This window comes from Pan paniscus, chromosome 10 (genome assembly GCF_029289425.2).
Source record: "Pan paniscus chromosome 10, NHGRI_mPanPan1-v2.0_pri, whole genome shotgun sequence".
Taxonomy (NCBI): domain Eukaryota; kingdom Metazoa; phylum Chordata; class Mammalia; order Primates; family Hominidae; genus Pan; species Pan paniscus.
In genome coordinates, this window is record NC_073259.2 from 32149068 (window position 1) to 32162319 (window position 13252).

Below are 13252 nucleotides of genomic sequence, written 5' to 3' on the forward strand. Positions count from 1 at the left end.
ACTCTCAATATACTAGGTATTGATGGAACATACCTCAAAATAAAAAGAACCTTTTATGACAAACTGACAGCCAATGTCATACTGAATAGGCAAAAGCTGGGAGCATTCCTTTTAACCAGCATAAGACAAGGATGCCCTCTCTTACCACTCCTATTCAACATAGTATTGGAAGTTCTGGCCAGGGAAGTCAGGCAAGAGAAAGAAATAAAGCATATTCAAATAGGAAGAGAGGAAGTCAAACTGTCTCTGTTTGCAGATAACATGATCCTATATCTAGAAAACCCCATCATCTCAGCCCAAAAGCTTCTTAAGCTGATATGCAAATTCAGCGGTCTCAGGATACAAAATAAACATACAAAAATCACAAGCATTTCTATACAGCAACAATAGACAAGCAGAGAGCCAAATCATGAATGAATTCCCATTACAATTGTTACAAAGAGAATAAAATACCTAGGAATACAGCTAACAAGGGATGTGGAGGACCTCTTCAAGGAGAACTACGAACCACTCTTAAGGGAAATAAGAGAGGACACAAACAAATGGAAAAACATTCTATGCTCATGGATAGGAAGAATCAATGGCCATATCGCCCAAAGTAATTTAGAGATTCAATGCTATTCTCATTAAACTACCATTGACATTCTTCACGGAATTAGAGAAAGCTACTTTAAAATTAACATGGAACCAAAAAAGAGCCCATATAGCCAAGACAATCTTAAGCATAAAGAACAAAGCTGGAGGCATCACACTACCTGACTTCAAACTATACAACAAAGCTACAGTAACCAAAACAGCATGGTACTGATACAAAAACAGACAATAGGCCAATGGAACAGAATAGAGATCTCAGAAATAAGATTGCATATCTACAACCATCTGATCTTTGACAAATCTGACAAAAATGAGCAATAGGGAAAGGATACCCTGTTGAATAAACTGTGCTGGGATAACTGGCTAGCCATATGCAGAAAATGAAACTGGACCCTTTCCTTACACCTTGTACAAAAATTAACTCATGATGGATTAAAGACTTAAATGTAAAGTCCAAAAATATAAAAACCCTAGAAGAAAATCTAGGCAATACCATTTAGTACATAGGCATGGGCAAAAATTTCATGATGAAAACATAAACAGCAATTGCAACAAAAGGAAAAATTGACAAATGGGATCTAATTAAACCAAAGAGCTTCTACACAGCAAAATAAACTATCATCAGAGTGAGCAAACATTCTACAGAATGAGAGAAAATTTTGCAATCTATCCATCTGACAAAGTCTAATATCCAGAATCTACAAGGAACTTCAACAAATTTACAAGAAGAAAACAAACAACCCTATTAAAAAGTGGGCAAAGGACTTGAACAGAGACACTTCTCAAGAGAAGACATATATGCAACTAACAAGCATGTGAAAAAAACTCAACATCACTGATCATTAGAGAAATGCAAATTAACACCACAATGAGATATCATCTCACACCAATCAGAATGGTGTTTATTAAAAAGCAAGAAACAACAGATGCTGTTGAGGTTGTGGACAAACAGAAACACTTTTACACTGTTGGTGGGAATGTAAATTAGTTCAACCATTGTGGAAGACAATGTGGTGATTCCTCAGAGACCTAGGACCAGAAATACCATTTGACCCAGCAGTGCCATTACTGGGTATATACCCAAAGGAACATCAATCATTCTATTATAAAGATACATGCATGTATATGTTCATTGCAATACTATTCACAATAGCAAAGATAGAATCCACACAAATTCCCACCAGTGATAGACTCGATAAAGACAATGTTTTATATATATATACACATACATATACACACACACACACACACACACACACACACACACACACACATACATACCATGGAATACTATGTAGCTATAAAAAGGAATGAGATCATGTCCTTTGCAGGGAAATGGATGGAGCCCAAAGCCAGTATCCTCAGCAAACTAACACAGGAACAGAACACCAAACACCGCATGTTCTCATTTATAAGTGGGAGCTGAACAATGTGAACACATGAACACAGGGAGGGAAACAACACACACTGGGGCCTGATGGCATTGGCAGGGTGTGGGGAGGGAGAGTATCAGAATAAATAGCTTATGCATGGGGGTATAATACCCAGGTGATGGGTTGATAGGTGCAGCAAACCACAATGGTACATGTTTACCTATGTAACAAACCTAAACGTCTTGCACGTGTATCCAGGCACTTAAAACAAAATGAAGTAAAATAAAATAAAAAGGCATATGGCCTACTTATCCCCAGTACTCCAGCTTACAATCAGCCAATTGTCAGATAATGACTGAGGCAATGCACTGCCAGTTGATTTCAGACACATGAGTAAGCCCAACCGAGTCAGGAAGAATGAGCCAAAAACAAATTGCCAATCCACAGAAATGTGAACTAAATAAATGTTTCTTCTTTAAGTAACCAAGTTTTGGGATGGTTTGTTATATTTGCCTACTACATGTAGGACAGTTTTCCTGCCTCAGTTGTTTCTCACATCGCTTTGTGAAATGGTCTTCTTGACTTATCTCCATGGCATGTGTCTATTCAGTTGGCCTGTTTGGTTTCCTGAGTTTTGACCACAAAGTATTTATAGAGTATTTATTGTGTGTTAGGTACCATGCTAGGGGATGGGGATAGCATAAGTTAATAACATGCATGTAACCTTGGGTTGTGTGGAATGAATTCTGTGCTTCCTTCCATTCACTTGATTACATGAAAATATTCTGTAAATGTTTTTAAAAAACATTTAAAAGATAAATGAGAGACACATTATTGCATAAGTTAGAAATAACTTGGTTAACATCAAATAAAATAAGAGGAGACAAGTGGGGATGAATGGCTTGTAGGTAGCAATCCTACAAGCTAAGAACTATGAACTAGGACTCATAAGTTTTAATTTAATTGTTGTAATACCGCATCTTGCAGAACACTGCGGGGAGCCAGAGCTAATTTTTCTCCTTACTCTATCTCTCTTACTAATCTCTTCTCTTTATTCTTACTAATGAACCCAGGTTCTCTGGCTAAAGCCTTTTCCATATCCAGATCCAAATGAGTTTGATCTCCCTGTGATACAGGAGATAACATGTTTTACTAGCGGGGTTGGAGGCAGAAAGAGAGGAGGCTGGGAAAACAAAAACAAAACCAAGCCAAACAAAAAATCAATGACTGGCTCTGACTTTAGATAGATCTGGTTTGAATCTCAGCTCCAATATATAATAACAGGTAGATTGTCTCATTTTTTTTTCATGTGATAAATGGGTTTATATCATCTGCTTTATGAGATGTTGTGGGGATTTGAGGTAAGGAGTTTGGATATCATACAAAGCCTTTGGTAGAAAGCTAGAAGTGCTCCAAAAGCTCTCCACCACAGCAGATGGGAATACAAAATGGCACAGACACTTTAGAAAATACTTCTTGTTTTTAAGTTAAACATACCCTACCATATGATCCAGCCATTTCATTTCTAGGTAGTAACCCAAGAGCAATGAAAACATAGGTTCACTCAAAGCCTTCTTCACAAATGTTCATAGCAGCTTTATTTTTAATATCCCCAAACTAGAAGTAAGCCAAATGTTCATTAAGAGGTGAATGGTTAAAGAAATTGTGGTATATCTACAATGTGAAATACTACTTGGAAGTAAAAAAGAATGACCTATTGCTATGTACAACAACACAGATGATCTGAAAAGAATTATTCCAATAGGAAGAAGCCTGACAAAAAAAGAACACATAAAATACTATTCAATTTATATAAACTGTGGAAAATGCAAACTATAGTGACAGAAACTAGATCAGTGGATGCTAGAGACAGGACTGGAAGAAGATATAGATTATAAATGGTCATGAGGTAACTTTTGGGGGAATGGAAACATTTGGTATTTTGACTAGTGGTAGTTTCACAGATATACCCATGTGTCAAAACTCATCAAATTGTACACTTTAAATACATGCAGTTGATTGTATGTCAATTATACTTCAATAAAGTAATTTTCTATAAAAGGCAAAAAAGAAAAAGCCTGAAGTGCACCAAAGTGATTTTTAGCGAACAGAACATGGAAAGCTATGATAGAGTTACAATCCAGTTAAGTTCAGTGTTTAAAGAAATTATTTTTTACTGCTTAGACTTGAGGAGGATGGCAATTTAAACAAATATGGCTATTCCTCAGCTTGTCGTGCCTTACTTTATTGCAGCAGTCCTCAACCTTTTCAGCACCAGGGACCGGTTTCATGGAGGACAATTTTTTTCAATGGACAGTTGGTGGGGGATGATTTCGGGATGAAACCATCCCACCTCAGATCATCAGGCATTAGATTCTCATAAGGAGTGCACAACCTGGATCCCTTGCATGTGCAGTTTACAATAGGGTTCAGGCTCCTGTGAGAATCTAATGCTGCAGCTGATCTGACAGGAGATGGAGCTCAGGGGGTAATGCTCATTTGCCCACAGCTCACCCCTGCTGTGAGGCTGGGTTACTAACAGGGAGGGTACCAGTCCCTGGGGGTTGGAGACCCCTTCTTTGCTGCACTTTGCAAATATTGTTTTTATTTATTATTATTATTTTATTTTATTTTTACGAATTTAAGGTTTGTGGTAACCCTGTGTTGAGTAAGTCCCTCAGTGCCGTTTTTTCAGCAGCATGTGCTCACTTCATGTCTCTGTGTTAGATTTTGGTAATTCTCACAATATTTCAGACTTTTTGTATTATTCTTGTATCTGTTATGGCGGTCTGTGATCACTGGTCTTTGATGTTACTATTATAATTGTCCTAGGATGCAATGAACTGTGCCTATGTAAGATGGCAAACTTAATTAATAAATGTTGTGTGGTTCTGACTGTTTCACCAACTGGCTGTTCCCCCAACTCCCTCTCTCTCCTGGGGTCTCCCTATTCCCTGACCTAATATTGAAATTAGGCCCAGTAATATAACCCTACAGTGGTCTGTAAGTGTTCAAATGAAAGGAAGAGTCTCATGTCTCTCACTTTAAATCAAAAGCTTAATAGGGAGGAAGGCATGTCAAAAGCTGAGAACTAGGCCTCTTGAGCCAAACTGCTAGGCAAGTTGTGAATGCAAAGGAAAAGTTCAAGAAGGAAATGAAAAGTGCTGCTCCAGTGAACACACAATGATAAGGAAGCAAAACAGTCTTATTGCTGACATAGAGAAAGCTTTGGTGGTCTAGATAGAAAATCAAGCCAGTCACAACATTCCTTTTAGCCAGGGTCTAATCCAGAGCAAAGCCTTAACTCTCTTCAATTCTATAAAGGCTGAAAGAAAGGTAAAAAATCTTCAGAAGAAAAATTTGAAACTAGCAGAGGTTGGTTCATGAGATTTAAAGAAAGAAGCTGTCTCCATAATACACAAGTAAAAGGTGAAGCAGCAAGTGCTTAGGTAGAAGCTGCAGCAAGTTATCCAGAAGATCTAGCTAAGATCATTGATGAAGGTGGATACACTAAACAACAGATTTTCAATGTAAATAAACATCCTTATATTGGAAGAGGATGACATCTGGGACTTTCCCAGCTAGAGAGAAGTCAGTGCCTGGCTTCGAAGCTTCAAAGGACAGGGTGACTCTCTTGTTAGAGGATAATGCAGCTGGTGACTTTAAGTTGGAGCCAATGCTCATTTGCTATTCTGAAAATCGTTATGGCCCTTAAGAATTATAATAAATCTACTCTGCTTGTGTTTTATAAATGGAAAAAGAAAGCCTGATAGCAGCACATTTGTTTACAGCATATTTTATTAAATATTTTAAGCCTACTGTTGAGAGCTACTGGCTTCACAAAAAGATTCCTTTCAAAATACTACTGCTTATTGACAATACACTTGGTCATCCAACAGCTCTGATGAAGATGTACAAGAAGGTTCATGTTGTTTTCATGCCTGCTAACACAACATCTGTTCTGCAGCCCATAGGTCAAGGAGTAATTTTGGCTTTCAAGTCTTCTTATTTAAGAAATATATTTTGCTAGGCTACATCTGTCATAGATAATGATTCCTCTGATGGATCTGGGCAAAGTAAATTGAAAAGCTTCTGGAGATCATTCACCATTCTAGAACCTAGAAGAGTTGCTTCTGTGGATGAGCAAAGTAGTTTTTTTTGAGATGGAGTTTACTCATGGTGAAGATGCTGTGAATATTGTTGAAATGACAACAAAGGATTTTGAATATTTTATAAACCTGACTGATAAAGCAGTGGCAGAGTTGAGAGGACTAACTCCAATTTTGAAAGAAGTTCTACTGTGGATAAAATGCTATCAAGCAGCATTGCGTGTTACAGAGAAATCTTTTGTGAAAGGAAGAGTCAATTGACACAGCAAACCTCATTATTGTCTTATTTTAAGAAATCGCCACAGCAATTCCAACCTTCAGCAACCACTACCCTGATCCATCAGCAGCCATCAACACTGAAACAAGACTCTCCATCAGCAAAGAGATTAGGAATCGCTGAAGGCTCAGATCATCATTACACTTTTTTTTTTTTAAAAAGCATTAAACCATTTTCAAGGTAAGATATGTACATTTTTAAGACAAAATGCTATTGCATACCTAATGGACTGCAGTATGGTGTAAACATAACTTTCACATGTGTTGAGAAACCAAAAAAATTGTGTGACTCACTTTATTGCAATATTTGTGGTGGTTTGGAACCAAACCTGCAACATTTTTGAGGCATGCCTGTAGAAGGTAAGAAGTATCAACAAAAAATTTCTGTTAAATTAGGAGAATATGTGCTACTTCGTTTCCTTTGAAGAGAATGCAAAAGATTTTGTTTTGTCTAGGAGATGCTGGAAATAGGAATATCTTGACCTAAAAATTATTGGGAATTATTTACAAAAAGCACAGAGGTTATGATAGAATTTCAGCATCATATGACATTGGATAAGAAATTTTGTTCTATTTTGTAATTAATTTATATATCTGTTCTCTTTACTTTTTCATATATTTGTAAAAACACAGTGGGTTTAGTTAGAAAAATAAGGCTGAAAATGTCCCACACTTAAACAATACAAATAAAATTTTAGCAAGATGACAAAACTATAGATTACAACCACAAAAAGTTAATGAATTAGAAGCTAGAAATATTATAATGTATGCTTTATGGTTTTTTTGTATGTGTGTGTGTGTGTGTGTGAAAAGAAAGCCAATGTTCTAAAGTGATTTTGTAAGTGACTTCTTTGTAGTACAGAGTCCAAGTTTCCAATGTCATTCCTGCTTGAATTTCATCACACTATTGAACACAGCAGACAAAAAAATACTGTAAGATTTGCAGTGCAACAGTGCCAGGTGTTTTAAAATGTAAACGTTGCTTTCCTGGATATAAGTTACTATGTAAGTGGAATGAAATATTTAATCACATGGCATAAAGTTTGAAAGAGACTATCTGAGAGTTCCTTGGAAACAAGTGATTGCTGTATATTACTAGACAAAGTCAAATATGCCATAGAGCAATTAGTTACGGTAAAACTCGCCTTGTTTAGTTTTGGTGCTTTGTTTTAAATGATTTCAACTAGTCTCAGCTATTTAAAAAATACATTCTTTTCTTTCTTTATGACTGTGCTAATTTAGATTATCAAGTTAAAATAGAACTGCTCCAGAAATTCAGAGTGAATGGAAGGGTGTTTAATAATAACTTTAATACATATTTTACAATTTTTGAACATACAGAAACATTTTGAAAGCAAACCCCCAGCTCAAATAGTAAGTTCACAAAAATCTAAATGTTAAGGTTACAGATGGGACCTAGCTTGATTTGGACTGATGTAACAAAACTTTATAAAATCGGTGGAGCTATTTTTTATAAAAATGACCACCTCAACATAATTAAATTACTTGATGCATTTTAGATACAAAATATGGTTGATTTACTAAGCATGTTAAGATAAAATAGCTAAGTGAAGCATATATTCTATATTTCTTTGTAAACATGGTAGGTAGTATTACTTTTATTTTATAGCTGGTAAAGAGAGCTTGTGATAACCTAATTTGTCAATGGTTTCAGTGAATCACAGCTATATAAAAGCACAGACCTTTAGAGCTGGAAGGAATTTAGCTATCTTGACCATTATTGGTCTAGTTAAAAAAGAGGTATGAAAACTGGCTCCAAAACCAGATTCTTGAGTTATCTTTCCTTGTAAAGGACTTGTAAGATTTCCTGGGTCAGCATTCCCTTTCTTTGTTTCAGATTTTCTTTTTCTGAATTCATTCTTACTAATTATTCATTTTTGAATAGTCTTCTAATCACTAGATTAAGGTTTTGCTCATCTCCAAACATGATCGAAGTGAGCCTCAGAAGACCCTTCATTTGAGCTCATATGCACAGCGCTTAAACTGACACCCAATTTGACCAAACATGTAAGGACATGACCTTCCAGCGTCATGAATATCACGACGTTCCTTTAGCAAGGGCTTTGCTTAATAGGGCTGCAGTGAAAATCCTCCGTCTAAATCCTTGAGAAGTTGTAATTTGTAAAAATGCAAATTATCTGAAACCAGATATTGTTTTCTTTTTCTTTATGGAGAGAAACTGGTCTGTTACATCTAGTAAAGCGTTCTAATCCGGTTGACCCTCTAGAGGGAGACATAGTCCAGCTTTTATACCAATTGCCTCCTCACCTTTTACTGTCTCGTTCTTTTTCTGCAGGACCGTTCTTTGCTCTCAACGGCAGTTGCTGGGGCTAACAGAACTGGCTGTTGGGAGAGAGAGGCGAGGCAACGCCGCCTGGCCCTGCCATTCCATTTTACTGCTTAACTCAACCTGGAGTGTCAGGACCTATTCTCCTGCATTCTCGCTGCACTATACGGGGGAGCCAAGTCACTCTGTACTCACTGGACAGCCAGGCTGGGTGGAATAGGGTTCTAGAGTGGAGCAGGGGCTCTGCCCTTTATGGCGACTTTCTAAAAGATTAGCATCAGTGTCTTTTGACAGTACAGCATCTGGGGTGGGACGCGGAGAGGAGGCTTTGCTTGCTAAACGGCTTCTTTCTCCGCCGGTGATCTGGATTTGTTTCCTCGGCCCCCTCCCCCCGCTCCTTTCTTTCTCCCCTCCCGCCTTTAGCAAAGTGACACAGGCGACACCTGCTCGCTTGTGTTCGATGTTGGAACTCGCACCTCCTCGGTGGTGACGGTGCCAGGGCACTGCTGCCAGGGGGACATCGGCGGGTTTCCCTTCCTTCCAGCCCACGATGCCTAGAAGGGCAGCGGGTGGGCTGCGTGGGGCTCTGCCCGCAGCACTTCGAGGCGGGATTGAGGGGCTGAAGCTGGCCAGGAGTTGCTGCTAAGTGGATTCGAGTGGAAGGCGCCAAGTCTCCGCGAGGGCACCAGCGGGGACCTATATGCGAGCAGTGGGAGCAGGGGCACCTGGACGGAGGAACGCGGGCGTCTGGCGGGGGGACATCGGCTGAGCTCAGAGCCTCTCCTCCTTCCTGTCCCGAGCTTCCCAGCAACTCCGCCACGTTGGAGACCCGGTACCTGCGAGAGCCAGGGAACTCGAGAAGTGCGTGGCCGAGGCTGCTTTCCTGAAGGTGAATCATTCTGTCCAATTGCCTTTCCCCAGAGAACAAGAGGGAGGGCGGGAGAGAGGGAACGGAGGATGTGTGAGTGTGTGTGTGTGTGAGAGGGAGAGACGACGTGAGGCGAGAGGAAAAGTCTTTAGTCGGCCTTAAAAGCAAACAAATCAGAGATGGAATAAGAGCGGTAATTGCTGCAAGACCGCCTTGATTCTTGCAGTCCAGGGAGCTGAGCGCACCGCGCGCATCCGGCGAGGACAGGAGGCGACCGCGGGCGCTACCAAGGGCTGCGGGACTTTGGCTTTTCCTCAGTAAACAAATCTTTTGATTACTTTGACACTGTGGAATAAAGAAGGGGGGAGAAGGATCAGGCTCACCTTCACCCGCTTCAGGGGGATTCCAGTTTGGATGTCAAGAGATTCCTGAACCCTCTTTGCTATCGGAGGAGGAAACACATCCACACACGCGCGCGCACACTCGCACGCTCAGGGCCACACTCACACGCCGCCCTCCACGATCACACAGCACCAGACTTCGGTTCCCTATGCCCCTGGATGGTGACGGCGGATTGGCATCTTGGAAGCGATGCGAGAGCGATAAGACTGGCGCCGGCCCGCAAAAGCTGCAGGAGCATCGCTAGGTATTGCCGCCACCGGGAAGCGGGGCTGCAGGTAGGTGCGAGCCGCGCCTCCGGTCGTCGGCCAGCGCTGGGGACCGGAGCGGCAACTGCAGGACCGCGGTCCCGGAAGCCCCCGTGTGCACACGTCTCCCTTCCCCTTTCTCGGGGGTCCGGGGCTGTAGAGGGATCGCCCGGGGAAGGCGAGAGGTGAGGGCAGATGCGGGTCCATCGGCCGGCGTCTCCCTCGCGGGCGGTCAGGGTAGGGGCGGAGTAGAGGGACGCCGAGAGGGGATTCGGATGCGAAATGAGGCTCCGTGAGCGGTGCCCTCCCTCTCTGCCCCATTTCTCCTAATAACAGCAAACGACCAGGTCGAGGATTGAAGTGGGTTGTAATTCGATTCCTCACCCAGACCCATCCTGGCTGGTAACCATTTTGGACTCTTAATAAGGAGTTGGGGGTCGCATTCCAGGGAAGATCAATGGGATGTGTCAGGTCATCTTTCTGAAATCCCTACTTTTTGTCCACTTCTGATTAGTTAATTCTCAGGCCTGTTTGCAGAAGGTAGGTGTTTCAGCGAGTCTATTGATTTATCCACCTCTAACTATCTTCATAAAGAATCAAGCTGATAATTTCCGGAGCCTCATCTATGTAAGGTTTATTTAGATTTGGGACGGGGCGCTTTCTTACTGAATGAAATAAAGCTTTTATAAAGGCTACTACAAGAGAGCTTTAGTGAATGATTCTCTTAACGAACGGCGTTCAGAATAAGAATGGCTTCGGGAAACTAATGGTTTTTTATTTCTTTCCGGTTAGATGTCTCCCAGATCTTGCTACTAGTACACGGGTTTTCTGTTAACTGCTTTGCCATCCCTTCCCCCTTCAATTCTGAAAGGCCAGGTGCCTACCAAGAATTGTTTTCTTGAGGCTACTGATCTTCACTTATCAATGGGGGAACGTGTTATTTTCAGAAACTGGCTTTGCAAAGGAAAGTTTGAGATCCGTCGCCCTATTTCTCTCAGAACTGCAGGTTGAGTTATCCTGTCTGAAAAGGAAGAACCATAGACGCTCGTAGAGCCTTTGGGTGGACGCGAGGCTTCCCTATTGAGTATTCCACGTCCTGACCGAGTGTTAAACAATTGCCTGAAGCGTTTGGAATCAAATGTGTAGTAATGTTACTACAGCGGCTAGTCTCTCTTCACCTTTGCTGCGTGAGTTTGATTATGGCAATAAGAGAGAGAGAGAAAAAAATTCTCTTTTTGTGAGTGTGAAATCCCCTCTTGGATTTTACAAAATGGTTCGTGGAGAAAAAAAACCTTAAAAACCACAGACACACACACACACACACACACACACACACAAACTCGTAAGCAACCTCTACTCTGAAGTGTCCCCAAAGTACTTGGTAGTGTAGGAGGGTCCTTCACACAGGACAGGATGAATTTCAATTACTATTGACTGAATGATAATTATCTGATTCTTGTCTTCTCAACTAGATTGTTTTAAACATCAACATTCAGAGTTGTCAATTAACACTCTTAAACTGCTTTATTAGGCATATAAGTTAAGACAAATGAACAATTAATTTAAGATTTTTGTGTAAAGTGCTAAACCAAAATAACCAGGAAAGGAGATTAAAAACACTTCTAAAGCTTTAAAAATCAGAAGATTAAGATTATTTGTACTTAGCCCAGCCTTTCCATGTTTGCATTTGTACTCTCAGACTGATTAATCATTTGCAATATCAAAATTGGCACCTAACATCCTATATTTCAAATAAAAGATCAGACATGTTTGTCTCTTTCCTTACTTTATTTTGTTCTGGATCTCATCCTGAGTCAATTGTTTGAGTTGACCTTTCTTTTTAGAATCTTAATTTTTAAAGCCACCAGTAGCCACTTAAAGGCCATCAGTTACCACACTGGAGCTTATAAATATTTTCATTTTCCTAATTTTCAATAAAAAAGTTGGATTGTATTATTTATAGATAGTAAAATTCCGTGAGGTCAATGTCACTGCTAACTGAATACTTAGGCACAGGGAATCTTTTAAGAGGCAAATGGCTTTAGTGTGTTGTTTTATTCAGATTAGGCATTTTTTTTTTATGTGAAAATCTTGATTCTTTTCTTGCCTTTAAAAAATTTAGTACTTTAGGATGCTTGAATTCATATTTATGTAGAGTGCTATGATATGTGTCTCTTAAAGATGAACCCAGAATTTTTGACATTAAAGCAAATGCCTATATAATGCTACAGGTTCTGCTAAAGGGGAATTAAGGCTTCTAAGTATATGTGATATTGCATTAGAAAAATATTAGCTATTTTAACAATGACAAATTGGAGAATGAAGATTCATTGAGTTGCCTATGGATTTATGTCAAAATAGATTACATATTGCTTAGAGATGGCAATATGGTATTTACTAACCACCAAGTTATAAAATGTGATGACATGGCTGTAAAAATATCTGTTTTTAGATATGGCCAGTTTTCCTATTTAAAAATTTATAAAATGATAAAATTTAGAGGGTGGTAGAAAAAATTTAAAAATTATTTTATATTTTATCAGAAAATAGTAGTAGTCCTGGATCCAGTGTCTTCAATATAGTATTTTGATGATCATTTTTAAATGTATTTTTGTGTTAAAATACACATTGAAGGATGATTTATCACTAATTGCAAGTTATGGATTACCTTATACAGGAAGGGTAAGATGTGTATCTTCAGGATTTCTCAGTCATTTCTTATCTTGGCCCCTAAGAAAAGGTACTGTCAGATTGCACCAAAGTTCAGCAATCACTGCAAACTGATGAACATTTACTGACGAACTCTCTAATGCATGTCCCAAACAAGGAATGTTCCAAAGTGTCATCAGTTATTTCTAATATATTTGAAAAGATGAAACAACCAGAGTGCAAACAGTTCAGTGCCCCTGCTTTTAATTCTGCAGTATTTTATTAGGGACGCCTCATTAAGTCACATTTTTTCTGCAGCTGTTTTGTTCATTGAAGATTCAAGTAAAAATAAGGAACCTTACTGTGCAATGCAGTTTTGTTTTCTTGGTGAAAAATCACAACTTGGGGTAAAATAATCATCCAAGCCA

General features: G+C 39.6%; 1 protein-coding gene across 5 annotated transcripts in view; it reads left to right on the top strand.

The window, feature by feature from the left end:
- The window catches only part of TAFA2 (TAFA chemokine like family member 2), a 546816-nt gene that overhangs the window by 58720 nt on the left and 474844 nt on the right, over positions 1-13252 (top strand). The window contains exon 1 of one of the 5 annotated variants that reach the window (XM_034935539.3): positions 8688-9549. The exons of 3 other annotated variants lie outside the window; for them this stretch is intronic. The gene's annotated coding sequence lies outside the window, so the exon portion shown is untranslated. Of the gene's footprint in view, positions 1-8687; positions 9550-9573; positions 10206-13252 lie in introns of those variants that run through there. One more of the 5 variants, XM_008978453.4, reaches the window with a different exon arrangement.